The sequence below is a fragment of the Micropterus dolomieu genome, linkage group LG02 (genome assembly GCF_021292245.1).
Source record: "Micropterus dolomieu isolate WLL.071019.BEF.003 ecotype Adirondacks linkage group LG02, ASM2129224v1, whole genome shotgun sequence".
Taxonomy (NCBI): domain Eukaryota; kingdom Metazoa; phylum Chordata; class Actinopteri; order Centrarchiformes; family Centrarchidae; genus Micropterus; species Micropterus dolomieu.
This window is the reverse complement of record NC_060151.1, coordinates 32,019,651-32,024,425: the sequence shown is the minus strand read 5'-3', so window position 1 is coordinate 32,024,425 and position 4,775 is coordinate 32,019,651.

Genomic DNA, 4,775 nt, shown 5'->3' with positions numbered 1-4,775 from the left:
CTCCTGGCCTGCTGCTGCTGCTGATGTCGTCCTTCCTCTTCCTCTCCATCGTGAGCGTCTCAGCGTCTCCTGACCAGAACCAAGTGGAGGAAGTCACTCAGAAGAAAATAAACAAAGCGAAGGAAGTGGCTAAAGCTTTCGGCAAGGTTTTGCGTGACAGCATTGATAAGATCAGATTAACAAGCATCCCAGGGTTAAAAGGCAGGGTAAACAGGAAAAGACCAAGCCAGCAGCAGCCAAGAGGCAGGGTCAACAGGGACATATCAAGCCGCCGGCGTTTTATAGCCAAATTTCTCCTGGGATAAACTTGTTTGAAATGAGTTTGTTGTCCAAAACGGACACCCCAAATTTTGTTAAATGCTTTTGTTTGAAGTCTTACCTAATAATCAGACTGAATGTGTGTTTAATGCCCCCTAAACCATTCCAACATCCACGTCATGACATGTGGACACTTGGCATCACTTTGTAACGCTCTGGGAAGCCCTGTAGTGTAACCTTTGAATGCTAAAATTAGGTGTAGCATACAAAAAACAGAAAAGACAGTAAGCAGATGGTTGGGGTGTACAGGTGGCGCAGAGACTATCACCCAGGAGACCAAAAAGTCAAAACTGATTGCTTTTAGTTAAGTTACATAAGTAAAATTTGTTTGCGTTACTTGCGTAACTTTAAATCCTGAACATAGCCAATTAGTTTTGGTGCCTAAACCGAACCAAACTGCAACATTTCACAATATTAAGATTTTATTCTCAAAGTCTAACCGTACGTTACTTATTTGTTATTGCTAACTTGACTGCGGAGCCTTACGAGTCCAAAAACGTGTTACCCAGGGTGTTAAAAAGCAACGCAAAGAGTCTTGACCAAGTGTCCACATGTGAGGTGTTGGGAGTGACAATGTTTAAATTGCCTGCTTGTTATCAGTTTTCTGCACAGCCCCAGTAGAAAAGAAAAAAACTAAACTCAGCAAAGGCCTTGACATCAGTCTAGATGAAACGGTGACAAACAAACAAACATTATTCCTATTAAACAAAGCTGAGTGTGGGAGCTCATTTCATGGAGTTGACTTCTCTGATAGCTAGCTTGGTGTTTCTGACTGCAGCAACTGTTAATGTAAAAACTTCAGAACAACATGTTTCTCTGATAGACAGGTGTGAGTAAGAACCTCAGTCTAATGCTCCCATCTGTGAAATATACAGATTTATTAGCTAAATTATTACATCATCAGCTGCTAGGCAGAGTTTAGCTGCAACGCAAACTGCTAAGTAGAGCGAGCCTCTGTCCACAGACAGGAGGGACGACGTTCCTTCATACAATCACATTAAAGAGGTGGTATTCTGCTTTTTGGCTTTTCCCCCTCTCTTTTATTGAGTTATAAACCTTTTTTGTGCATGTAACAGGTTTGCAGAGTGAAAAAGCCCAAAGGGAGTTCCCATCTCCCTCAGAAAACTCTGCTCTGAACTGAAAACAGCTTGTTTGTATTCCAGCCACTTCCCATCATAGCTGAAGCCGGCTTCTCGCTGACCCGCCCTTCTCTGCTTCTGATTGGCTAGTAGTCCTTAACTAGGAACTGCACATGTGCAACTCCCAACAAAGATCATCTAGAAACAAGATGTATCACTCCATAGCTAAAACGAAGCATTCAACACAGGGTGAAAAGAGGAGTTGCAGGAATGTGCAGTATGACGAAAAATATGGTGTTTTTTGAAAATTAAACCATGTAAACCTGTTCTGGTACAACCCCTAAATGAGATTATGAACCTGAAAATGAGCAGGATATCATGTCTTTAAAAACAAGTGAAGAAAATAAAGAAAATGAAGTGTGGTACAAACAGACAGCTGAACACAATGAGCAGAAATGTGTGAAAATGTGACACTAGATTTTAAATGTGTTACCTGATGCTAACGACCACCTCCTGCCTGTCAATGAGATAGGGTGAAATACCTAGGGAATGCTGATCGTCTGCGTATCAGCAATAAGAGAAGCCATGGGAGCAAATGATCGGCCCCAATAAGGTGGTGTAAATTGAGAAGAGATGGGGCCCTTGCACAGAGCTTTTGAGCCCCTCTGTGGAGAGGCAGTGGGAGGTAGGGCTGGCCTGAATGTCATTTGAGCTCCGATAGTAATTAACAGCGAATAATCAAAGCTTCACCCCCGTCTACTGAGAGAGATAGCGAGCTTAACCTACGCAAGGTAGCAAAAACAACAAACAATTTCAAAAACCACAACCCAAAGAGAGCAGCACCCTTAGACCTGGTGAAACTAACACAAAACAATTACACGGAGGTAGCGAAATCAGTTTAAAGCTAAACCTGGGCCCTATTTTCATAAACAAGGTTAACATCAGTTGTTCAAAAATAACACAATCGTGCTCGGCGAACAGTATTCTCAGACACAAGCTGACACAGCGAGGCAAACCCATCAATGAAAATCACAGCTGCCCCGAGTGACAAGCACACACTCTATCTAACCGCTGTCAATCGCCGCCACCGGACGCGCCAATCGTCATCGAGCCCAGTAGGACAGCAGGAGGAGTCGACGTCATTCGGTCCAATACTCGGCAGGCAATCCTATAGCTCATTAGCGTACAGCCACCTGTACACCTTCACTCTGAACACATAATACACAGGGGCTGTAATAATGCCCAAGATGTTCTGCTGAGTGAGGGAGGATCGGATGGCGGACAGATAACGGCGGCATGGGTGCGTCTGCGTGTGCGTCTGCGTGTGCGTGAGAGAGAGAGAGATTATTTATTCTCACAGCTCGGTTAACTAAGTGATTATTACCAAAACTTTGTTTTTAACGTTACAGCAAGGCTAACAGGCCCAAGTGCAGGACTAAGAAAGGGAGGAGTTGGATAAAAGAAAAATATTAATTGCAGGGTTAAAGGGATCGGATATTTAGCAGGTGAAGTGCGAGAACCGGGTTGGTGGCTGTGTGAGTCCAGTGTGAGAGAGTCTGATCCAGCAGGTCCAGAGCAGAATCCGGGAGTAGTTTAGCCGGGCGGGGGTCCAGGTGGAGAGCACACGGGATGAGCGGTATTTCCGGTAGCGGAACTAAATCCGACACCTTATTATGCTAAATTCATCTTTTAACTGTTATTATAGCAACTAAATGCTCTTCTTCTACAATCGGCCTAATATAATCATTTAAATGTGTTCACTGTGTTGTTTGTTTGTTTCCAGCCTACAGTTTACTGATTCATTTTAAAATGTCGGAAATTTGACTGTTGCAAACGCCATAACTTCCACACTACTGCTGCCATCACTCAGTTTAAAGTGCTCCCACACAGCTCAGGGATTCATTTGGTTTTCCTTTGATGTGAACTGGAGCGTTATGTTCACTGCTGTCAGCGGAAAAAACCCTCAATAATCGAATCTCAAAATTGAACATCGAATGTGTACGGTCGAACGGTCGAATATTCGAACATTCAGGTCCAGCCCTAGTGGGAGGAAGATAATTTTTTGGTCACAACACATTGTAGGAGCTCCCCGAGAGGTAGGATTCGAACTACAGGAGTGCTTTTACACAACATAAAACGTTGCTTAACGCCGCTCTCACCCAGCATGCATCTCTGGCAGTAGCTCCAACCTGTCAGCGCCGGAGTTTCATGTTGCTGTGCTGCTTCAAATGCTTCAGTAAATCAAATGTAGAATTGTTGGCGGTTGAAATCTTTTTGGTGCTCACACAAAGTTTCAACAGACGACGATTTTCTTTGCATCTCAGACTGTGACTCAAGAAGGGTGAGACTTCCAGCTGTGAAAAGAAGGCCTCTCTCCCCCGTTCTCCATTTTGTCTTTAGCTTTTGGACAAGCAGCTGGACTTGAACACACATTCACATCAAGGACAACAAAACAAGTGGTGTTCTGACAACGCAGTAACGTAGTGTTACTTTAACTAAATGAATAACTGTAATATTAGGGTAATGTTTTGGAAATAGTACCCCCTTACACTACTAGTAATATTACAGTAACACGTTACTGCCCAACACTAGTGGGGGAGCGTATAGATATATTTACATTCATTCATTTATCTGACACTTTTATCCAAAGCGACTTACAATTGTTATACATGTCAGAGGTTCTCTGGGGTTGAGTGTCTTGCTCAGGGACATATTGGTGGATAGGTCGCAAATGGGAGTTGAACCCGGATTTCTCACACCAAAGGCATGTGTCTTATCTACTGCTCCATCACCACCCCAGAGATGGAGACTTATATATATACTTATACTACTATATACTACTTATATATATACTTTGCAATAAATACAGACCAAATATCTGCAGGCACCAGGTGGGAGACTTTTACACTCGAACCGCCAACGGGTCAAATTTACCCGTGGCTGTTTTCTGATTGTATGTATCTTTGTTTCAATATAATATTCAAGTCCCCCAGTCTCTGACTTTTCCTAAAAGTGTGTTATGTAGCACCCCCTGTTGTTAAAAAATGTCAAGATAAAGCCAGATTTAAAAAAATGGGCACTTATACCTATAAGCAGGGCTGTGCAGAGACCTCTGGAAGGGCAGATGCTCAAAGCATAAAGGGGGACACATGGAACAAGGATTTAAATATCGATACAGAAATATATTGTTATGTATTCCTTGATTATATGTGTATACAGATGCTTCTGTATCGATACATCAACAAATGCTGTGACACAGTTTTGAAAAAGAAACACAGAGAATACCCAGATCTAGCTTTAAAACACGGTGGGCTGACATAACTTACAGGGAACTGTTGCTGTTGAGGGGTTGCTGGGGATGTTGCTCGCTGCTGCTCT